At 43.2% G+C, this 25,318-nt stretch overlaps 2 long non-coding RNA genes across 2 annotated transcripts; both read right to left on the bottom strand.

Moving 5' to 3' along the window:
- Positions 1-3,203: 3,203 nt before the first annotated feature.
- Positions 3,204-7,646, bottom strand: LOC129659998 (uncharacterized). The gene is made up of 2 exons (XR_008718293.1): positions 7,252-7,646; positions 3,204-5,008 (listed from the first exon to the last, which is right to left on the bottom strand). It is a non-coding gene; the product is annotated as an uncharacterized LOC129659998 (long non-coding RNA).
- Positions 7,647-14,130: 6,484 nt separating this feature from the next.
- Positions 14,131-15,421, bottom strand: LOC129659997 (uncharacterized). Its single transcript, XR_008718292.1, has 3 exons — positions 15,097-15,421; positions 14,409-14,999; positions 14,131-14,267 (listed from the first exon to the last, which is right to left on the bottom strand). It is a non-coding gene; the product is annotated as an uncharacterized LOC129659997 (long non-coding RNA).
- Between the last annotated feature and the right edge of the window lie 9,897 nt (positions 15,422-25,318).

Raw genomic sequence — 25,318 nt, 5'->3', positions numbered from 1 at the left:
CCCTCTGGAGAGACTTAGGCTATGAACAAACACAAATGGAAAGTTGCCATGAAACGATCCTCATTAGAGTGCAAACAAATTGATGCTTTCAAACTGTGCTGCTAGAGAAGACTCTTGAGAGTCCCTTATATAGCAAGGAGATCAAACTAGTCAATGCTAAAGGAAATCAGTCCTGAGTATTCATTGGAAGCACTGATGCTAAAGCTGAAGCTCCAATACTTGGGCCACCTGATGCAAAGAGCCGACTCATTGGAAAATACTCTGATGCTGGGAAAGATTGAAGGCAGGAGGAAAGGGGACGGCAGAGGATGAGATGGTTGGATGGCATCACTGATTCAAAGGACATGAGTTTAAGCAAACTCCAGGAGATGGTGAAGGACAGGGAAGCCTTGTGTGGTACAGTCCATGGTGTTGCAAAGAGCTGGACATGACTGAGTAACTGAACGACAACAAGAAGAAACTCTGAAATTTCCATTTATGCTGAAGAGAAGGAAGGTCTGAGATGCAAGAAAGAATGGGGAGCTAAAATATCGCTAAATATGTGGGTAGATGCAAACAAGATTGCCAGGAGAAATATCAATAACCTCAGATACGCAGATGACACCACCCTTATGGCAGAAAGTGGAGAGGAACTAAAAAGCCTCTTGATGAAAGTGAAAGAGGAGAGTGAAAAAGGTGGCTTAAAGCTCAACATTCAGAAAACGAAGATCATGGCATCTGGTCTCATCACTTCATGGGAAATAGATGGGGAAACAGTGGAAACAGTGGCTGACTTTATTTTTTAGGGCTCTAAAATCACTGCAGATGGTGATTGCAGCCATGAAATTAAAAGACGCTTACTCCTTGGAAGGAAAGTTATGGCCAACCTAGACAGCATATTCAAAAGCAGAGACATTACTTTGTCAACAAAGGTCCATCTAGTCAAGGCTATGGTTTTTCCCGTAGTCATGTATGGATGTGAGAGTTGGACTATAAAGAAAGCCGAGTACAGAAGAATTGATGCTTTTGAACTGTGGTGTTGGAGAAGACTCTTGCAAGTCCCTTGGACTGCAAGGAGATCCAACCAGTCCATCCTAAAGGAAATCAGTCCTGGGTGTTCATTGGAAGGACTGATGTTGAAGCTGAAACTCTAACACTTTGGCCACCTGATGCGAAGAGCTGACTCATTTGAAAGGATCCTGATTTTGGAAAGATTGAAAGCAGGAGGAGAAGGGGATGGCAGAGGATGAGATGGTTAGATGGCATCACTGACTCAATGGATATGAGTTTGGGTAAATTCCAGGAGTTGGTGATGGACAGGGAGGCCTGGCGTGCTGTAGTTCATGGGGTCGCAAAGAGTCAGACATGACTGAGCAACTGAACTGAACTGAACTATATAAAACAATATTTTTTTCCCACAAATAAAACATTAAGATTAACTAAAAGACTAGATAGACAGCAATAAACTTATAAGGTATAGAAGGGTAAGAGAGTTAAAAGTTTTTAAGGTTCTTATGTCTTTCAGGAAGAGAATAAGGATATTAACTATAATTTTTAGATATGTGAATTAAAATAGCTTGAATTGCCTTTAAAAGGCTAGAAATAGTATAACTCTTAAAGAAACAGAGAAGAAAAAATGGGATGGTAAAGATATAGCAATTTTAATCAGTTTAAAAGAAGGCAAGAAAGCTAGGAAGAAAAAAAGAAACAAATTTAAGACAAAGAGAAAGTACATGATTCAGTGCTAGAAATAAATGCAAATATGTAAAAGTCCCTGATGCTGGGAAAGAGAAGGCAAAAGGAGAAGGGCGTAGCAGAGAATGAGATGGTTAGATATCACCACTGACCCAATGGACATGAACTTGAGCAAACTCTGTGATACAGTGAAGGACAGGGAGCCTGGTGTGCTGCACTTCATGGGGTCTCAAAGAGTCAGACATTACTTAGTGACCGAACAAAAACAATATAAATAATTATAACCACTCTCTAGTGAAAGGCAAGTGTTTTCAATGTAAATAAAATTCTGCTGTTTGGTCTCTATAAGAGCTACACATAAACATTAAAAAACACAAAAATATTGGAAGTCAAAGGATTGAGAAGATACTCAGGCAACAGCTAAATGAAAACTGGCATAGCAAAATTATGACTAGACAAAGTATAATTAAGGGTTAAAGTCACTTTATGATGGAAAAAGTTAAATTGCTCAGGATGATACAAGTCAAAACTTGTATGCACTTAATGAAGTCTCAAATTATATAAACCAAATGTAGAAGTGTGAAGATAAATTGATAAGTCCACAAGTATACTTGGAAATATTAAATCCCTCTCATAGTAATAAATCTCTCTCATGTGTGTGTGTACTCAGTCATGTCCAAGTCTTTGTGACCCCATGGACTGTAACCCACCAGGCTCCTTTGTCCATGGAATTTTCCACGCAAAAATACTGGTGTGGGTTGCCATTTCCTACTCCAAGGAACCTTCACGACCCAGGGATTGAACACAGGCTTCCTGCATTGCAGGTGGATTCTTTACCACTGAGCGACAGGGAATCTCGAATATCTCTCATAGTAAACAGTAAGGCTGACAGTGTCTGTGAAGAGAAGAGAAGATTCAAAGAGAAAAATAAAACAATCCCCAAATTGGAATATGCACATATTTTTGAAGCACAGATGAAACATTATGAAAACTGACACTTTGAAAATTGATATTAAGTTTCCACACCTATCAATGTAAAACCTCAAGTCAAAGGACTGGTGTCATACAGATCACTTCTCTAACACAAGGCAACTAAATTAGAGATAAGAAAATCCTACATATTTAGCTATTCAAAAAATCACTCATGTCTAAGGGTCAAAGAAAAAATCATAGAAATTAGAAAACGTTAAGCTCTGAACAATGATAAAAATACTCCCCATCAAATTTGGGGGGATTCAAATAAAGTGGTACTTAGGGGAAATTTATATTAAGAAGAATCAGGGTTCAAAATTAGTAAGTTAAATATCTAGCTTAGGAAGTTAAAAAAAGAACAAGAGAATAAAGTGAAAGAAAAAAGTAATGCAAATTGAGAAGAAAATGATGAAATAGAAAAAGAAACAAACATACAACTGGGAAATCGACATAGTCTCCAAACTGATTTTTTGAAAAAGAATACAAAAACAAACCTCTGGGAAAATTAAGGAAAAAAAGGGAGAGTAGTCTCAAAATAAATGTCATGAACCAAAAAAATGCTATGACTAAAGATGTCAAAGTCACAAGAAAAGTAAATTATTTTACAAACTGGATGAAAATATTTCTTATAGAAATACAAATTGTAAAATCTATTTCAAGAAGAATTAGAGAACCTGAATATTCTTATAACCATTAAAGAAACAAAATAGTTAAAAACCTTTGCACACAGCAATTTTGATCTTCAGATAATTCCAGTCTTCCCCAACCCTTTCAGAGACCAGAAACGGAGGGAAATACTCCCCAACTTATTTTATGAAGCCAAGATTATCTTGATGTCAAATCTAGACAAAAAGATTACAAGCAAAATGGAAACCCAGAAAACCCTGAAATAATCCAATCTCAATCATGACCACAAATACAAATTCTGAACAAAATTTATATTAGCAAATTGAATCTGAAAATGCACAAAGATAGTACATTATGATCAAATTGTCTTCATCCCGCAAATGCAATTATCAGTTTACTTTTAAATTGTCTACGGCCTCATAAACAATAGAGAAAAATCAGATGATTACTCCAATTGATGCAGAAGAAACATTAGAAAAACTTGATATTCACTTAGATTAGAAAAATTGGAAAACTGAAAATAGTCACTGTCATAGCTTGAGTTTCTCAGGAAGAAGTGTCTGAGATGGAGGTTAACATGGAGGAAACTGATTAGGGAGTGTTCCCAAGGTTAGGATCTTTGGAAGAGAAAGCAGGAAGTAAGACGGGGCAGAGAAGGGAGAAGTCAGGCTGCAGTATAGACTCAGGGAAAGCTTCACCCAACCCTAAAGAGAGTGCTGAAATGAGGGTAGCCCTTTGGAGTTGGTTTGATTTGGGGTGATAGGTGGGCCTTTGTACCTTGTGTCAACCAGCCACCCGAGGTGAGCTACCCCAGGAAGTGGATGTGACGTGGCCAGGTTGACTCTTTTTAGCTGAAGAAGGCTGACAGTCAAGGGCTGTTTGCCAGTAGTACCGCCAGCTGCTGGAAGAATTACTTCAGTTCAGATAAGAGGGACCTCAGAGGCACATCACAGAGTCTGTTACAGGCATGTACAAAAAGCCTACAGCAGATGCCACAGTTAATGTTAAAATGTGGAAAGCATTCCCTTCAAGATGAGAAACAAGACAAGGAAGCCCATTATTACCACTTCTGTTTAGCACTGTGTGATGAGACAGGATAAACAGAAGGTTTAAGGATTAAAACGGAAATAAAATGAATATTGTTGTAGCCACACATTCCGGGAAACAAACTCACTCAGAAGGACAATGCAGATGGAGTGCAGTTTATAACACCGGCGGGCCCAAGGCAGAGTCTCCTCTTAGCCAAGGACCCCGACCAGTTTTTGTGAAAACCTTATATACCCTAAGTGTACTTGCCCAAACCCACCTCCCCAAATTTCTTGAAACTAGTCTGGACAAGGTAAAAGAGAGATACGATCAAAGTTAGCCCATGATTCATGGGTCACAAGACTAGATAAACAGCGAACATTTATCAATAGGCCTGTGGTCATATCCTGATAAACATAATGGAATTTACCACTTTGTTCTGTTGCAGAGATAATTAGCATATTCTTTTAGGCAATGGAGAGTCCAAGTCCAAGTCCTGAAGCTCTTTTATCGGGGGGTCTGGTTTTCCATTGGTATGCCACTTCTATAGACACCGGGCACAAAGTTCAGAGTCCATTGGGAGAGTGACCATGCGTGTAGCCTAATGTTCGCAGCCTGGCCTAAGATGGAGTCCAGCTCTGTCTGTTTCCTCCTTCAATGTGATTTGCAGGTGATATGATTGTCTACGAAGAAAATAGCCTACAAATGACTTATAACAATAAAAAGCTTGTCAGCACTTCTGGATGTGAAGCAAATGTATATAAATGTGTATACATACGTGTGTTGATGCCATTTTTATAGACAATTATTTAGAAAACCTTATTCATAAATGGTATTTACAATGGCATAGAAATATAGTAACTTGAAATAAATCTAACAAAAATTTGTGATACTGAAGAATATGTTAAATAAATATATGATGTTTATGGCTAGTACTCTGTTCTATAAAGATTTCAAATCTTCCCCAATTGATCTATAGATATGAAACTCCAATAAGCAAAAATACTACCGTGTTGTTTGTGGAATTTGGCAAGCTGATTTAAAAATTTACAGGGAAGCATAAAAGACCAAGGAAAATGAAAAGTGAAAAGACTTGCATTACTGGATAAAATGACTTATTATCAGATTCTATTATTAAGAATAGGATGTTGATGCAGGATGAGATAAATTGACAAGCGAAACCAAGTAAAACAGAGTCCAGAAGGAAACTCCCATATACGCACATATAGAAACTGGATTTTCACAGATCACTGGGAAAGAGTAGACTATTTTGTTAATGGCTTAAGGACGATTTGGTTCCCATACACTTTTAAAAACCTGAAAATTGATTCTAATCTTGTATCATAAGGTCAATCTAGGTGTTAAAGACGATGTAAAAGGCACAACCATACAGTTTTAGAAATAGTGTATAGGGAATATATGAAAAATCTTTGGTAAGTGAAGTTTCTTAAAGAAGACACAAAAGTGAAAATTATGCAGGAAAAGATGAATACACTCGAGTACATTAAAAATGAGGGTTCAGATAGTCAAAGACACAATAAACAACCCCCAAATCAGAAAATTAAAAAAACCCAAAACTAGGAGATGATATTTGCAACCTTTATTAACAAAAATTTAGTATCTGAAATATATATAAAAACTTTGAAAAAAATAAGGAAAGACAAACCAACACAAAAATGGAGAAAACATGTGAGACAGATACTTAAACAGAAAAGGAATACAAAAAGTTGAGAACCATAGGAAAATGTGTTAACCTCATTAGTAACAGCATATTGAAAAGCAGAGACATTAGTTTGTCAACAAAGGTCCATCTAGTCAAGGCTGTAGTTTTTCCAGTGGTCATGTATGGATGTGAGAGTTGGACTATAAAGAAAGCTGAGTGCCGAAAAATTGCTGCTTTTGAACTATGGTGTTGGAGAAGACTCGTGAGAGTCCCTTGGACTGCAAGGAGATCCAACCAGTCTATCCTAAAGGAGATCAGTCCGGGGTGTTCATTGGAAGGACTGATGCTGAAGATGAAAATCCAATAGTTTGGCCACCTCATGCAAAGCACTGGCTCATTGGAAAAGACCCTGATGTTGGGAAAGGTTGAAGGTGGGAGGAGAATGGAACAACAGAGGGTGAGATGGTTGGATGGCATCACCAACTCAATGAACATGAGTTTGAGTGAACTCTGGGAGTTGGTGGTGGACAGGGAGGCCTGGCGTGCTGAGGTTCATGGGGTCACAAACAGTCGGACACAACTGAGTGACCGAATTGAACTGAATAGGGAAATACAAACCAAAACCAAAACCAAAATAAGCCATGTGAGTTACATTTCCCTTTGCCTCTAAACTTAGTAAACACTTATTATCTCAAAGTTTCTGTGGGTGAGGAATTTGAGAGTGGCTTAGCTAGGTGATTCTTGCTTAGGAAGCGTCATGAGGTCAGACTCAAGAAGTTAGTGAGACAAGGATATCATACAGCCAGGGAATATAGCCAATATTTTATAATAACTATGAATGGAGTACAACCTTAAAAAGTTATGAATCACTATGTTGTACATCTGAAACTTACATAACATTGTAAACCAACCATATGTCAATTAAAAAAAAAGAGATAATTTAAAAAAGATTTAAATGATCCTCATAAAATTGCCAAACATGACTAACTGTTGGCCAAAAAAAAAAAAAAAGAGTAACTTTTAGATGGACTGATATCTACCTAGGACTTGTTCATTAAACCCACCTCTCTGAGTGCTGTGACTTGATTGGGGTTTTCTTTAAGTCACTCCTGAAGCATTGTGATGGCTTTGTCTAACATTAATAGATTTTTTAAAAAATGATATGTCTTGGGGTATGGCTATGAATAAAGGGGAGAATCTGTTGCTCCCGCAAACCAATTATGGAAGCAACTTAAAAAGAAAATCTGAATTGTAACTCTGTTTCTATTTATGTAAAATCCTGTCCTTACCTTTCAGTCTGTAGCTGATGTGCACAGACACAGTGGCGGCTCTCGGGTTGCGGTTCTGCCGTCTTCCTGTCTCCTTCAGTCCCTCCACGTGTGTATGAACTTCAATGATACAACGGGGCATTTAACAGAGATTGCTCTGTGCAATGCTATATTTAGTGTTTCTATTTTAATTTTTCTAGGATGTGAATTTATATGAAAATAAAACACATAATAAAAGAAAAAAAAAAAAAAAGAAAGTAGCTGAGCTGTAGTCTTCTAAAGGCTCAACTGGGACTAGAAGGTCTGCTTCCAAGATGGCTCACACACATGGCTAGCAAACTGATGTTGGCTGTTGCCGTGGGGAGAAACTGCTTGAGCATCCTTACTATATGGCAGCTGGCTTCTCTCAGAGCAAATGATCTAAAAGAAAGGAAAGCCAAACTGTGCTGTCCTTTGTGATCTTTCCTCAGAAATCATAGTTCACCATTTTTGCAATATCTTAGTGTTTACGGAGAGGTCTACTTTTAAGACCAGAGATTTATAAATAATCCATAAAAGGATAAACAAATTATGGTATACTTATCAAGCAGAATATGATATAGTAATGTAAAATGAATGAACTAAGGTACATGCTTCAGTTTTAAGTAATCTAAAAACAATATTGAACAAAAGATGCAAGTCTCAAGGAATACGTGCAATATATTCTTTAGAGACCATACATATAAGATGAAACTGTCAAGAAAACAAGAGAATGAATGAATAATATAAAATATAGACTGGTGGCTACTTCTGTGGGAAAGGGATCAGGAATTCAAAAGGGGGTTTTGGTAATGTCCCATTTCTCAAAGGCCATGGTTCTTTAAATTCTACTGATATATTTTATACAGTCCTTTTGTAAAAAGGACATGTTTCACAATAAAAATGCAAATTAAAGTGTTCTTAAAAAATAATTTTAAATGTCAGGGCTATTTCAGTGAGCAAACAAATTGTTCTTAAATATTCATCATTACACATCAAGCATCTCCCCATCCTCCATGCCTCTTTATCAAAAGAGAAAAGTATAAATGCGTCAAGCCCCTCGAGGAGGACCAAGTTGCCTCAATTCGCAAATGTTACCACAAAAGTCATGGTAATTTGCCCCCAGAGCTCCCTCTGATTCATTGTCTGGCTCCACATCTTTGATGTAGGTTTTCAGGAGAATACTAAAATAGACTGAGAATAATAAGCCCAAATTCAACTTCATGCAAAAGAAAAATTAGAATTTGACTAAAATTGATGTCCTAGGTGGATTCTGTTATTCCTCAGGTCTGTGACATCATGCCATTTTAATATTAAAATGTATATACATTTATGACTTGGACTTCCCTGGTGGCTCAGTGGGTAAGAATCTGCCTGCCAAGGCAGGGGATGAGTTCAGTCCTTGGTCTGAGAAGATTCCACATGCCTCAGAGCAACTAAGTCCATGTGCAACAACTACTGAAACCCAAGTGCCTAGAGCTTGTACTCTGCAACGAGAGAAGCCATCACAGTGAGAAGCCCAGCAGAGCAACGAAGAGCAGCCCCCACTCACTGCAACTAGAGAAAGCCCACGCACAGCAACGAAGACCCAGCAAAGCCAAAGATAAAAGGAAAAAAAAAAAAAAAAGCAACCCCAAACATATATGACCCTCTTTATTCTCACTGTTTTGTAAATATTTCAAAGTAGAAATTTCATCAACTCCAGATGAGTTACCCAGATGGCCCTAAATATTAGGGTTCTCTTGTTGATTAAAAAAAATCAGAAGACTATTTCCAGAAACATAGTATATTTTCCTATAGTACATTAATCACTAAACTCTTTTTTTAAATGACATTCTTTCCAAACCATGAGTAGCTTTCAAAGTGTATGCATTTTAGTTGCATAATTATACAAAAATAATTCATTGGCATTAAGATAAGATCAACAGCACAGATTTGACAGACCCACGTATCTGTCAGAGTTTCACGGTTGCAAGCAACCAAAACCAATGCTGACTAGTTAAAACTAGAAAGTAATTTATTGTGAGGATATGGGGTGTCACCAAAGTGAAGATATAGTTGACCAAGCAGACTTTGGGAATGGCAGGATTTAGTGTGGCTCCAAGAATCTAGACAGTAGAAACTATTAGGCAGTATTTTTTCCTAGGTATTATCATCAAAATAAATTAGCTCCAGGTCTTCTCTGGTGGTTCAGTGGTGAAGAATCCACCTGTCAATGCAGGAGCTGCTGCTGCTGCTGCTAAGTCGCTTCAGTCGTGTCCGACTCTGTGCGACCCCATAGACGGCAGCCCACCAGGCTCCCCCGTTCCTGGGATTCTCCAGGCAAGAACACTGGAGTGGGTTGCCATTTCCTTCTCCAATGCATGAAAGTGAAAGTGAAGTTGCTTTGTCGTGTCCGACTCTTTGTGACCCCATGGACTGCAGCCTACCAGGCTCCTCCGTCCATGGGATTTTCTAGGCAAGAGTACTGGAGTGGGTTGCTATTGCCTTCTCCACAATGCAGGAGACACAGGTTCAATTCCTGGGGCAACTAAGCCCGTGCACCACAACTACTGAACCTGTGCTCTAGAGCCCACTTGCCTCAGCTACTGAAGCCCACGCACCCTGCAGCCCGTGCTCTGCAACGAGAAGCCACCACAGTGAGAAACTCGTGCACTGCAACTAGAGAGTGGCCCAGAGAGCACCGAAGACCCAGCACAGCCAAAAATAAATAAGATAATAAAATGAAAAAAAAAAATTTAGCTCCAATATATTTCAGTCCTTATGTCACTGTGCTCAATTTTCACATTTCTGTGATAATCTGGTCTGGGCCACTTCTTGGCAGTAGAAAGTATGGCATAATTGACAATTCCACTCAGGCTGCTGCAGTCAAAAGTCTGGGGTGGTAGTGGGAAAAGATTTGGTAGTTCCCAAAGTAAAATCAGGTGCTGTTACTAAAAGAACAGGGGGTATTGATGCTGAGCTGGAAAATAGCAGATATCCACTATAACCCTCTTAACAGAAATTAATTTTGCTGTAATCTTCTTATCCAGAACCACTGCACAATTTAAATTAATGCTATAAACATTTGCGCATTGTCTTAGTCTGCTTGGACTGCCACAGAAAATAAATAAATAAATGCAATAGATAGGGCGGATTACACAACAGAAATTAATTTTCTCCCAGTTTTGGAGGTTAGAAGTCTAGGTACCAGTATGGTTGGCTTCTGTGGAGAGATCTCTTCCTGCTTGCAGATGGTCACCTTTTCCCTGTGTACTCACATGGTCCTTCCTGTCTCTTTATCTTAAGGCCACCAATCCTATCAGATTGGAACCCCACCTTTATGACTTCATGCAATCTTGTCTTTTTTTCCCTTGACCTAGAAAGTTTCAGTTCATTTTAGCAGTTACTATTTAGGAGTGTTTGTGAAATGATTCTGTTATTAAAAAAGTTGTGAACCTACTATATGATGGGTACCATGGGGTTGTGCAAATAAGTAGAAAGTAGATAATTATGTCTTAATAGTCCTATCTCCCGGAGAAGGCAATGGCACCCCACTCCAGTCCTCCTGCCTGGAAAACCCCATGGACGGAGGAGCCTGGTGGGCTGCAGTCAATGCGGTCACTAAGAGTCGGACACGACTGAGCGACTTCACTTTCACTTTTCACTTTCATGCATTGGAGAAGGACATGGCAACCCACTCCAGTGTTCTTGCCTGGAGAATCCCAGGGATGGGGGAGCCTGGTGGGCTGCCGTCTATGGGGTCGCACAGAGTCGGACACGACTGAAGCGACTTAGCAGCAGCAGCAGTCCTATCTCCAAATACAGTCATACTGAGGGTTGGGGCTTCAACATATAAATTTTATGGAGACACAATAGTTTTTTGGCAGATACCACTATGGGATTCACGATTTGCTAACTCACTTTGATAGTCTTCTTGTCCTCGTGCACAAATTTGATTGTAAATTCTGGTGAACTCGTGCTGTTTTCTAAGTAATCTGTCAGAGGTTTGTGGGAAACCCTGCTTCTGCTCTTTCTGGACCAGGAAACACTGTACTCAAAGCCAGAGTCTCGTGTCTACCGTCCATATGCCGGACTGAGTCCGTTACTTTTCTGCGCTTCTGCTCTGGAGCACTCTCTGCTCCGGTCTTGGTACTACTTTCTCTCCTGTTTTTCGCGAGGCCATGTGGAGTCGTGGAAAGATGTGGAAGTCGGAACACCTGTGTCTATTCCTAGCTCCAGCACTTCAAGCTGTGTGACTTCAGGGAAATCACTTACCTTCAGGAAATTCATCTGTGCCGCAAATGTGCCTTGCTTTCCTACTTGCAAATCTGCGGCTAGGTGTTGAGAAGTCAGAGATACATGCTATGAAGGAAAATGTGGGATGCTGTGAGAGCGTGTGGGCGGGGTGAGGAGCGAACAATGAATCTGGTGGTGTATAGGCTGCAGAAGGCTTCCTGGAAATGATAACGAAAATGCAGGATGAGCAGGAGTTACCTAGGAGCAGGCTGGGGGCAGTGTGGGAGAGGGAACACTCAAGACACAGGGACCAGCATGAGTACAGCCCCTGAGGCCGGAGGGACTGGGCACGCTGAACTTCTGACTGGTCAGAGAGAGACCCGGCAGGAGTGATGTCTGGTGAGCCTGGCAGGCAGGCAGGGGCAAGAGTAGGGAGCTGCCAGGCTGTTGGAGATTCTGTTCTCTATTCCAGGACCTGGTGGGAAGCGGGGAGAGTAAAGGACACTCCAGTGTGTGTTTTCAAAAGATTCCTTAGTCTAGAATATGGCCAAGTATTGAGAGAGGAGCATGGACGTCCCTGGTGGCTCAGACGATAAAGAATCTGCCTGCAAAGCAAGAGACCAGATTCTATCCCTGAGTTGGGAAGATCCCTTGGAGAAGGGAATGGCAACCCACTCCAGTACTCTTTCCTGGAGAATCTCATAGACAGAGGAGCCTGGCAGGCTTCAGTCCATGGGGTCGCAAAGAGTTGGATGCGACTGAGAGGCTAACGCTAAGAGGTGGCTGAGGCAAGGTTAGTGAAGCAGCTGGGGAGGATGGTGGTTTGGAAAAGAATGGGGAGAGTAGAGATAAGCATACTAGTCATTTCTTTCCATTTTCAATATATACATGTTTAGCTTCACTGGGTCTTAGTTGCAGCATGTGGGATCTAGTTCCCTGACTAGGGATCGAACCCCGACCTCCTGCATTGGAAGCTTGGAATCTTGACCACTGGGAAGTCTCAACCTGTTAAGTCATTTTTAAACAAGGTTACTGTTTAAGTTACCTGTGGATTACATAATACTACCTGATTGGCCCAGAGTGATGTTTACTGAGTAATACATTCAGCATATATTGAACTAGACACTTCTCTAGGTGCTGAGGACATAGCAGTGAACAAAACACAGAATTTTACCTCTTACAGCTTTTTTGCTAGTAAAATGGCTTGCAGTCTACTGAGGTTGTTATATAGAGTCCAAATGAGATATGTAAACTACCCAAATGTGAATGGTTACCTTGGGATCTCCAGTTCACAGATTTCTAGAGAATACTGGTTTTCAGCTTTTTCCCAGTATTAGTTCACTATGGTTGCTGTAACACATTACCACAAACTCAGAGGCTTAAAACACCACGCATTCGTTACCCTCAGTTCTGGAGGTCAGAAACCTGAAATGCATCTCAGTGGGCTCAAACCAGGGCAGGGATGAGTCCCTTCTGGAGGCTCCTTGGGAAGAATCTGTTTCCTTGCCTTTCCCAGCTACCAGAAACTGCCTGCACTCCTGGCTCCGGCCCTCCCATCTACCTGCCTGCAACGGCCAGTCTCGTCTTCCTCACACCCCACAACTCTGGCTCTCGCCCACCTTCCTGTCTTTGACATGTAAGGATTCTTATCAGGATTCTTGTGATTGCATTGGGCCCAGCTGGAGAATCCAGAAACTCGCTCCATCTGAAGATCCTTCACTTAATTACATTTGAGAAGTCCCTTCTATCACATAAGGTGCTGGGGGTCAGGACGTGGACACCTTTGGCAGTGATTGTTATTCTGCTGACCCCACTCCCCAGTGCAGTTCCAGTCTGTCCAAGTCATGACATGCAATCACGTTTTCTTATCTCTCTTTCTGGTGACATCCCCAGGGTGTTACGGAACAGTAAAGTGAATCACAGGGACAACCACGATGGTTCAGTCCCTTTTTCCTGTGTCTGAGAGGTTTAGAGAATCGTGGAGGTTCCCTCTTTACAAGAGGATCTAGTGTCAAAACCCCAGGCCTCGCCCGTGCAGCTGGGGAGGATGGCTGAGCGGGTGGTTCCTAGTTATCTCAGCTGCCTTGCTGCTCTCAGACTATTCCTGACAGTATCCGGAAATCTTTAACTGTGAGTGGTCTATCGAGCACAATGTCCTTCCTACAGGGTTACTGCTACTGCTAAGTCACTTCAGTCGTGTCCGACTCTGTGCGACCCCATAGGCGGCAGCCCATCAGGCTCCCCCGTCCCTGGGATTCTCCAGGCAAGAACACTGGAGTGGGTTGCCATACTAGTCGGGGAAAAAACAACACTCTCAAGAATGTACCCTGATGGTGGCTCAGGTGGTAAAGAATCTGCGTGCAAGGCAGAAGACCCAGGTTCAATCACTAGGTTGGGAAGATCTCCTGGAGAAGGGAATGGCAATTCTAGTATTCTTGCCTGGAGAATCCCAGGGACGGGGGAGCCTGATGGGCTACAGTCCATAGGGTCACAAAGAGTCGGACCCAACTGAGCGACTAACACACTCAAAGAATATGCCCTGACACATTTTACAGCACAGAGGTAGGAAAAGATTCAGTTGATTAAGAAAAGTTTTGGAACTTGTTTCCTTAAGGGGGAAGCGATTCTAACCCAATTCCTTAAAGAATTACACTTTCCCACAATGCTGCTATTAAGGCATGAGGAAAACACCCCGGGAGATTTTTGTGACCCATTTAAAACTAAATTTATTGGCATTTCTTCATCAGGGACCAGACTGTAATTTTATAAATCTTTCCCATGGCTGTGTTAGAGGAGCAGCTCTGAAAAAGAAATAAAGGGTTAAGTTAAAAAAAGGTTAAGTTCAAATTCTCTCTTTTTTTTTTTCCCTTCAAGAAAATGACTAGGGTTTCCTGATTCCAAGTAAGAAACTGCCAACTCAGTAACAGCAAGTGAACAGTTACCCGCTTCAAATGCACGTGTTGTCAGAGGTGGGAGTGAGGGCTGGGCCTGCCGCAGTGCCCGGCAGGGTCCTTGGCTGCAACTTGCAGGCAGTTTGATTTGGATCCTCAGCTCCTGTGAGTTAGCGGGTATAAGGGCCAGCAGTAGAGAGTGGTTTCAAATATGTGGATGAAAAGGGCTTGAGACGGAGGATGGGTACTAGAGTGGTGCCAGAAATCAAGGCCATTATCCAAAGGAAAACAAGTCCATCTGCCCTATGAGTTGTCCCCAGTGTGACAAGGGACAGGAGCTGACAGTAGAAAGGTACCCTGAGATAGAGGGCAGGAAAATAAACTTTCTGGGCCCATGTCTGTTTTTTTTTTTTTGGCTGTCATGGGTCTTAGTTGTGGCATGTGGGATCTAGTTCCCTGACCAGGGATTGAACCCAGGTCTCCTGCATCGGGAGGGTGGAGTCTTAGCCACTGGACCACCAGGGAAGTCCCCCAGCCCCATGTCTTTATTGTTTGCCATACACCACACTCATGGGTCCTCTGGTCAGATTTGCTTCTTCAGTAAACAAGATTCTTCATTTTCCCCGGCCTCTGAGAAGGCCCCTGGGAGAAGCAGACAAATGAATTTCAGGAGGGACCTCTTTGAAGGACAAAAGCACGAGAGGCCCGCAATCCCCACTATCCACTTTCCTGGACTCACAGTGCCTGTCTTTCTTCCTTTCTCAGCCCCTATCTGAACCCCGCACTCTGCTTTCTTTCAGTCCTTGTAATCACATCATCTCGTCCGCGCCTTTCAGCGGCTGGCTGGCCTCTGTTCCCCGAGCAGCGATATCGGTTCTCAGGGGCACCGGCTGGAGAAGAGACGCTGCCTCTGCTGGGAGCTGAGTCTCCTTTCCCACACTCCAGTCAGGGAAGTGGGTGAAAGGGAGGTGAGGAAGGGCCTCTCTTTCGTTTTTAAAACCCTGGCATCAAACCCTGCTAGGATTTCCATGCGATACTTCCTCGTGCATTGTGGACTGCAGCCCATGTCCTTTCTATTTAAGCTAGAATTGATTCACTAGGTAATGAATGGAAAACTCCTCCCAAGGCTTCCCAGAGAAATTACATACGCTATTAGTAGCATTCAGCAAGCTTTTACAACTGGAGATAAGCTACCCCGACGTTCTGTCTGTCTCGATGTGTAAAAGCCAGGGCTTCTTCACCTGACCTCAGGTGGGTGACAGGGTCAGAGGAAAATGTGGCCGTTTGTGGCTCTGATTCCCAGCTTGGGTTTGTTCCTGTGGGGTATTGGTCTCGTTCTTTCACTAGAAAGCCATGGCATGTTAAAACCAACTAGACCCAGAGAGCACGAAAAACACGCTTTAAAATTCTGACTTTGCTTTAGGGCTTCCCATGTGGTGCTAGTGGAAAGAACCTGTCTGCCAATGCAGGAGACATAAGAGATGTGGGTTCGATTCCTGGTTTGGGAAGGTCCTCTGGAGGAAGGCATGGCAACCCACTCCAGTATTCTTATCTGAGAATCCCATGGACAGAGAAACCTGGCGGGCTACAGTCCATAGGATTGCAGAGTCGGACATGACTGAAGTGACTCAGTATGCTTGTTAGGGTTTAGCAACCTGCCTAGTCAAATTGCCCTGGTGTTGATCTTAAAGCAAAACTGCCTCTGTAAGTAAATTGCCAGGTAGACCTGTCCAGGCAGCTGAGGACTTTGTGTCATCGTGTCTGTTGAAATTGCTGTCTGCTGCAGTTTCGACAGTCAGGTGTGGGGTGGGCCCACCTGATTGTAGGGCAGCTGAGCTGTTGAATGGGGGAGATCAGCTGAACTCCTTTAGAAGTCTAGCTCAGGACCCCAGACTTGCATATCTGGAAGAGTCTATGTGATAGATATATCAGTAGCCCCTTTTTTCAGTAGATGAGCTCAGAAAAATTTTAAGTGAAATCTTTTATTATTATTGTGGCTGGTTGTTCAGTCACTCAGTCGTGTCTGACTCTTTGTGAGGGCATGGACTGCGCAGCACACCAGGCTCTTTGTCCTTTACCATCTCCCAGAGTTTGCTCAAACTCATGTCCATTGAGTCGTTGAGGCCATCCAACCATCTCATCCTCTGTCGCCCTCTTCTCCTGCCCTCAGTCTTTCCCCGCATCAGGGTCCTTTCCAATGAGTTGGCTCTTCACATCAGGTGGCCAAAGTATTGGAGCTTCAGCTTCGGTGTCAGTCCTTCCAGTGAATATTCAGGGTTGATTTCCTTTAGAGTTACCTAGTTTGATCTCTTTGCCATCTAAGGGATTCTCAAGAGTCTTCTCCAATTCGAAAGCATCAATTCTTTGGTGCTTGGCCGTTATTATGGCTCGTATAGTTTCATTTAAGGAGTTATTTTCATAGTCTCATTTAAGGAGTCACATAACAAATCCTTTATAAACACAAATAATCATCCCTTAATTGTACTTCTAGAATTTCTGATTTTCATATGTTGGAAAATGGTTATTCCTCTAGAGAACAAGTTTCAGGGGTAAGTAAGCTGTTTAGCAGCAATATAGTTATTTAAAGTACCGAGAGTGAATAATTTCTGTTCCCTCTCTCAGTAAATCTGTTTTGTGTGTCTCAGCTTGAAGAACGTTTCAGAGGACACAGACAAACATCTGAAGATAATATATCAGCAGGGCAGCCTAAGCTCCTCTGGGGTGCAGTATTTAAGGACGTGGTGACAATTAGATAAGCCAGGGAAGGACATGATGACCTTGCAGTCTCTATAGTCTTGCTTCCCAAGAGTGTCCAGGCACAACATTTTTGCCTGTCCTTTGGGACAAGGGGGGCAATGCAAAGCAGCAGAGAGAGTATTCTTCAGAGATCCAAAGATACAAAAAATACAAAGTGTGAAGACCAGACTTGATCTCCTGTCCACCCTTAATGTTCTTCCTTCTCCTAGGGATGAAAATGACATTGAACATTTAACAACACTTAGCGAAGGCAGTTCCAGTTAGAACCAGAGGGGCACTCAATAAGCAAGAATGAACTCAGCCGTCCAGACCAAGAGGCAAAGGGAGAAGGAACTCCTTGCAGTTAGAAGACACACAAGCTAAATCTCAGCTTAGACATGATACTCCCACCCAGTATGATTCTTCAGTCTTTACAAAATGTACTGAATGCTCACAGAGATCCTGGAGGCTAGCTGTTGGGGGTTGAATTGTCTTCCTGAAGGTAATGTTGAAGTCCTGGCCCTAGTACCTGTGTATGTGTGTATGTATATATGTATGTGAAAGTCGCTCAGTTGTGTTCAGCTCTTTGAAATCCCATGGACTGTACCCTGCCAGGCAACTCCATCCATGGGATTTTCCAGGCAAGAATACTTGAGTGGGTTGCCATTTCCTTCTCCAGGGGATCTTCCCGCCCAGGGATCAGACCCAGGTCTCCCACAATGCAGGCAGACTCTTTACTGTCTGAGCCACCAGGGAAGTCCTAGTACATGTGAGTGGGACCTTATTTGGAAATAGAGTCTTTGCATATATAATAAATTTAAGATGATGTCATAGTGGATTAGAATGGGCCCTAATCCAGTGACTGGTATCCTTGTAAAATGGGGAAAATTTAGACACACAGAGAGGAGAGAATGTCATGTAAAGACACAGACACACAAGGCAAGACGGCCATGTGATAAAGGAGCCATGTGACAATGGATGCAGCTGAAAGTCAAGGAGGCCAGGATTGCTAGCAACCACCAGGAGCTAGGGGACAGACATGGAACACACTCTCCCTCTGAGCTACCAAGAAGGAAGCAGCCTTGCTGACACCTTGATTTTGGACTTTTTAGCATCCAGAATGATGAAAGAATACATGCTTGTGGTTTTAAGGCATCCAGTTTACAGTTCTTGGTTATGGTATCCCTGAGAAACTAATACTGTGGGTGATATATTACCAGTTGTATGAAAAAAAACCAAACACATGTTTCAGAGATGTTAAGAAACATACCCAACGTTATATAGTCAGTAGGAGCTTAGTATGGGCTTTCCTGGTGGCTCAGTTGGTAAAGAATCCACCCACAATGCGGGAGACCTGGGTTCGATCCCTGGGTTGGGAAGATCACCTGGAGGAGGGCGGGGAAACTCTCTCCAGTATTCTTGCCTGGAGAATCCCCATGGACAGAGGGGCCTAGTGGGCTACAGTCCATGTGGTCCCAAAGAGTCTGACATGACTGAGCGACTAAGCACAGCATACCACAGGGAGTTAGAATAGAAACTTAAAACCCAGATTTATGACTTTCAATCCTCAGCCCTTCCCTCAACACAGCCTCTGAAACAATTGACATGAAGGTGAATAAAAAAGAGATGTGTAGATATTTCATTTCTGGCTATATACTCAAAAGTATTGAAAGCAAAGTCTCAAAGTGACATTCATACACCTGTACTTGCAGCAGCATTACAATGGCCAAAAGGTGAAAGCAGCCATCATGTTCATTGATGGATGAATAGATAAGCAAAATGTGGAATATATATATACAACGGACCACTACTCAGCCTTAGAACACAATGAAATTCTGACTTACAGCAGAACATAGATGAGGCTTCCCAGGTGGCTCAGTGGTAAAGAATCTACCTGTCAATGCAGGAGATGTAGATGTGGATTTGACCCCTGGGTAGGGAAGATCCCCTGGAGAATGGGTACCCCACTCTAGTATTCTTGCCTGGAAAATCCCATGGGCAGTGGAGCCTAGCAAGCTATAGTCCATGGGGTCTCAAAAGAATCAGACACGATTTAGCGTGCACGCACATACTATAACATGGATGAACCTGGGGACATTTTGCTAACAGAAATAAGTGGATCACATAAGGACGAACACTGTATGATCCCACTTATATGAGGGATCTAGAGCAGTCCCATCCCTTGAGACAGAAACTAGAAGCCTGGCTGCCAGAGGCTGAGGGAAGTGGGCAGAGGGGAGTTGTTTAATGGGTATAGGGTTCAGTTTTACAAGATAGATGGAGTTCTGGAGATTGGTATTACAACAAGTAAATGTACTTAACACTCCTGCACTATACACTTAAAAATAATTATATGATACATTTTATGTGTATTTTACCACAATTTAAAAAGAGGGAGGGAGCATATTTTGATAACAGGATTGTTAGATTGGATTTGCTGTGAGCAGGCAGCTGGATTGAAAGGGCTGGTTTCTTTCTTCAAGAAAATATTGCTTCTACCTGGGTAGCTCAGCTGGTAAAGAATCCTCCTGCAATGCAGGAGACTCTGGTTTGATTTCTGGGTTGGGAAGATCCCCTGAAGAAGGGATAGGCTACTCACTCCAATATTCTTGGGCTTCCCTGGTGGCTCAGAGGGTAAAGAATCCACCTGCAATGCAGGAGACCCGGGTTCAATCCCTGGGTTGGGAAGATCCCCTGGAGGAGGGCTTGGCAACCTACTCCAGTATTCTTGCCTGGAGAATCTCTATGCACAGAAGAGCCTGGTGGGTTACAGTCCATTGGGTAGCAAACTACTGAGCAACTAAGCACACACTGCCTAGGCCGTCCACCCTAAGGGAGGCTTCAAATAAGGGGGAGTCACCTGCCTTCCTCCAGGGGGCCTGGAAGCCCACCGTCTGAGGGTGCCGGCCTCGCCCTGCAGGTCTGTGCAGGTGCTGGTTATCTGCTCCCGAGACTTCCAAGGTTACGTTCTTCTCTCAGAAGACTTGCACATCCTCAATTTGTTAGTAGCATGGGGATTTTCATTGCTCTGCTTCCTGATTTTGCTGGTTTGTGGTGTAGAGGGAGGCGTGGGGGTCCTTTGCATGGTTTGTTTCCTTTGTGGTCCTTGCTAACAGAGCTGTGGCCCAGGGCTGAGAGATGGCCTCTGTGCCGTTTCCTGGATGGGAGCCAAGGGCTGAGCTGCTCTGAGCTCCTGGGTGGTGGCCCTTGGCCTGTGGGGGGCGCTCTAGATGGGTGGTACATGCCTGTATTTCACCTGTGCCTTCACTTGTGTTTGTGTCATTGACATACACATTTACAGTCTGATTCGCTTAGCATTTCTTCTGAGAATTTAAGGGGCAGGATTTAAGGGGCAAAATTTAAGGACTATCACATGCAGATAGATAAGCATCACAATATTAGTAAACATGTTGGTTCCTCTGCATCCAGTCCTCAGCATTTATTTTCCACACTCCTCTGCTGACCTCTAAGGATGACCTGTCCAGTGCTCCGCTTGTCCTCTGGCTTCCAGTTGGGTTTAGCCCCCAGGAAGCACTGGAAGGGGATGACAGGAAGAGAGTCCATTCACTCTAGGTATTTATTCTGTCTGCGCCCTCATTGCCCGCCCATGGCTGAATTCCTCCACTAAGGCCACAGCTCCCACTAGGGGCAGAGTGGGGTGACCCTTCTTGGCTTTGGAGTGCCCAAAGATCCAGGAACAGCCTCCTCCTAATGACAAAACTCGGAGAAGGCAATGGCACTCCAGTCCAGTACTCTTGCCTGGAAAATCCCATGGACGGAGGAGCCTGGTAGGCTGCAGTTCATGGGGTCGCAAAGAGTTGGACATGACTGAGTGACTTCACTTTCACTTTTCATTTTCATGCATTGGAGAAGGAAATGGCAACCCGCTCTAGTGTTCTTGCCTGGAGAATCCCAGGGACGGGGGAGCCTGGTGGGCTGCCGTCTATGGGGTCGCACAGAGTCGGACACGACTGAAGCGACTTAGCAGCAGCAGTAGCAGCAGCAATGACAAAACAAAAACATTCTAGTCGTGAGTTTGATGTCCTGTATTCAAGAGAAAGCAGTCCATGGGCTAGGGGGAATACAATGCCTCCAAAACAGTGGCACACTCTTCTTGAGAGAATTTAAACAAGAGCCAGTTTTACAGAGTGTTAGAAAAAGCAACTTGGAAACAGGGCATGATTGGCTGGGGTTACATATCTGACCTTATTCAGAAAGGTCAGGGGAGTAGGACATAAGTGTAGAGTCCAGATTGGCTTGGCGTTTGGGGATTGGATGATGGCTACAGTGCATTATGGGTACACGGAAGTCCAGGCACATCTCCATCAACAGCTCTATTACTGGTCTCTTACATGACTCCTTTGGGTACCATCTAATTCCTGCTGAGACTCTGCCTGATACAGTGAGTGTCAGGAGAAAACAAGAATATTATCACCGAGAACCAAGGGGCTGGGAAAGGGCAGGTAATATAAAAAGCTCAAATCAAAAGTTGATTGATATACTTCGGTTCTCTGACTCACCCACAGGAATTTTTAACATAAAAGGCCTAGCAGCTGCATTGACAAGGTCAACTGCATTTCTAGGAAATCAAATATAGTTTCTCACCAAGATAGAGCAAGGACCCCTAACTCTCATAGAGGAACCAAGATAACCCTGTGGAACTGTGGCAGGCTCTGTTTCACGTCTCTTGCCTCCCTCAGCTGCCCACAGGATGAGCCGCCCTACCACTATCAGCCCCACTGCCAAAAACACCACCGCCACTTCCTCCTCTTGAAGCTTAAGTTTCTTTCAAGTTCCTCATCTGATCCTGACTAAGACAGCAAGTATTCTGACTCTGGGTACGTTTCCTCTCTGCCGCTGCCTGTCTATGTGACAGTCCAGCAGCCCACCCCTGCTCTGCCTCCAGTGATCTTCTCAGTCCTGACTTTCCTTTCCCCAGCACACACTATTGCTTCATCTATCAGACAGAGGACCAGCCAGCCCTGCTCTCACAAGCCCCCCAACACAACTGTCTATCAGTCAGTCTCCCTGCCAGGCCTGGCTCTAGCTGAATTTTGGAAGACACTGAGAAGGGACCACATGATGGCACTAGAAAGCTGCCAATGCTCTCACAGAGTTGGCAACTGCAAAGCTCCAGGGAGTTGGGATCTGGGCTTTTCTGTTTTTGTGAATGTCACAAAACTGAAAACTGGTAATGGTCAACAGCCTCCGGAAAATCTTAATATTGTTTCACCAAGCACTCTTCCTAATCAATGGTTATTGGTGTTTGACACTTGCCAAACGTCAACCCTCCTTCCTCAGCACGCAGCCACACTGCCCAAGGCTCTCTTCTCTTTGCACTCAATGCATTTCCATCCTAAATAGGCTGCCAGTTGCTATGAACACAAAATTACACACACAGAGATGTAAGAAAGATTAAAATGTCTCACCTAAGTATGACTGAACTGTTCTCTCCTTTTGTTTTGGTTTGTGATTATGCTACATAGTTAGATGTCTTTTCCCTTTACACAAACAGAGCTGGGCAAACAAGCGCAAATGAAAACTGCCCACATTGGGAAAAATCCCTTGGCTGCCCCCGGCTGATTAGTCATTACATATTTACATAACACAGGCAAGGTTACCGGAGTAATCATACAAACATTTGCTAGTTTCCTGTACCTTCCCTGGCTGATTCAGATTCTTAGGAATCGAGATTTGCTCTGTGCATGCTTTTAAAAAAAGCAATGGTGAGATTTACTTGGACGTCCTGTTTTAATGTGACTGACTGACAGCCTAACGGTCTCTGAGCTCTGTATCAAAGACAGAGAAGCGGGATGGGGGGAGTGGAATATATCTCTAGGATCTAGATGGGGGAAGGGAACAGACTGAATCCTGGCTCGGTTCTTCCTTAGCGACCTTTGCCAAATGTTCTCAGTTTCTTTGACCTTTAATTTGCTTATCTGCGAACTGGGGTAAAGAATATTTGACTTCTGGAGTTGTTTGGGGGGATTAAATGAGATGAGGCAAATATGCACAGAAGGTACTCAATCATTTGGAGCTATTAATAGTATTCCTGTGATTCGGCTGGATGATCACAGATCCTAACCCACGGTCAAGTGGCTGAAAGGTCAGGAGACAGCCTCGTGCTCCTCCCGAAATGCCCCGTGGTGATGAAGAGCATGATCTTTTGAGTCAGAGGTCTGGATTTAAACTGTGGTTCTGCCATTTGTGCAGCAGATGAATTCGGCAAAGGTAAAATAAGAAGCTTTTCAAGCCTCAGTGTCACAGTTCGTAATTGTAACAATCATAGCCGTTATAGCACTGAACAAGATAATCCCTGTATTGTGGATTGAGTTGTGCTCCCCGAAAAGATGCTGAAGTCCTAATTCTCAGGACCTGCCACGGTGACCTAATTGAGTGACAGTGTCTTTGCAGATGGTCAACTTAAGATGAGGTCATTCAGTTCATTTCAGTTCAGTTCAGTCGCTCAGTCGTGTCGGACTCTTTGCGACCCCATGGACTGCAGCACACCAGGCCTCCCTGTCCATCACCAACTCCCGGAGTTCACTCAAACTCATGTCCATTGAGTTGGTGATGCCATCCAACCATCTCATCCTCTGTTGTCCCCTTCTCCTCCCGCCTTCAATCTTTCCCAGCATCAGGGTCTTTTCCAATGAGTCAGTTCTTCTAATCAGGTGGCCAAAGTATTGGAGTTTCAGCTTCAACATCAGTCCTTCCAATGAATATTCAGGACTGATTTCCTTTAGGATGGACTGGTTGGATCTCCTTGCAGTCCAAGGGATTCTCAAGAGTCTTCTTCAACACCATGGTTCAAAAGCATCAGTTCTTCGGTGCTCAGCTTTCTTTATAACCCAACTCTCACATCCATTCATGACTCCTGGAAAAACCATAGTTTTGACTACACAATAGGGTCATTAGGACAGGCCTTAATCCAATACAACTGATGTTCTTACAGAATGTGGACATTTGAATCCAGAAAGAAGATCACACACGGAGAACACCATGTGAGGAGGAAGGAAGAGATCAGGGTGATGCACCTACGAGTCAAGGAATGCCAAAGGTTGCCAGCAAATCACCAGGAGCTAGGAGAGAGGCATGGACAGATTCTCCTTCACAGCCCTGGGCAGGAACCAACCCTGCTGAAACCTTCATCTCAAGCTTCCAGCCTCCAGGGCTGTGAGATGCTAAATTTCTGTTAAGCCAGCCAGTTTGTGGTACTTCGTTACAGTACCCCTGCCCCCCACAAACTAACACAGTGTGTATGCACTAACCATTGGTACCTCATAAGCATTCAATAAATCTTAGATATTATTGCTGTGGTTGTTGGCTAAGGACATGTCTTACCTTTTCTAACATTAGTTCCTTTGCACACAAATATTCCCAGCTGGTCTCCCCTGCTTGGTTTCTAGAACATGCATTTTATTGTGATGTTTAAACACGTACAGAAAGGAATATACAAATGCAGATTTCAATCAAGCTGTTGTTTGGATTTTTAAAACATGTAAGCACCGTGAACAGAGCTTCATTAAATAGAAAGCCCAGGGTATAAAGAATGATTTTATACAGGGTGAGGGTGGAACCAGAAAACATCCCTGATTAAATTGTGAGGCATTTTGGCAGGTGTCAGGCCCGTGGCCAGCAACAGACAGATCAGCGGCTCAGTGAGGATGAGGCATCTCGACTTGCTATTCACACGTTTCCAGGGAGTGGAAATTCACCTCATGAAACATACAAGATTCCTGGCGGGGCTCCTCAGTGGCTGTTTTATTTTACACTTGTCCTGTGACAGCACGAGAGAAGCAGTTTTATTCTCTCCTTTCTTGGTATGACCTGTCTTGCAGATGACAAGTACTCAGGAGTCTTGACCGATCTGACCTGTGACTTGATTTTGTATCTTGGCATTTAAACTGTATCTAAAACCACGTACATAGCACAGAAGCTCACACAGTTTCTTACTCACTGTTCAACAATATGTATGTGCTGGAAGAATATGAACTGCAAACATAAATATGTATTTTACTAATACTTGATTCTTGACCTTAAAGATTATTAGGATGGTCTCACTGGAAACACACTATAGAAGTTTCAGGTGGAAAGCATCGATGGTCTGTCTTTCCAGAGAAATTAGAATTACAAGTGTTCTCTTCCTCTCATACGTGCAATGTACAAACAATCCCTAGAAATGAACTGTCTGGAGTATTTTATTTCTTAATTAATCCAGTTTT

Source organism: Bubalus kerabau, chromosome 9 (assembly GCF_029407905.1).
Source record: "Bubalus kerabau isolate K-KA32 ecotype Philippines breed swamp buffalo chromosome 9, PCC_UOA_SB_1v2, whole genome shotgun sequence".
Lineage (NCBI taxonomy): Eukaryota > Metazoa > Chordata > Mammalia > Artiodactyla > Bovidae > Bubalus > Bubalus kerabau.
Note: the sequence above shows the minus strand (reverse complement) of the source record. Positions and strands in the feature narration are given on the sequence as shown.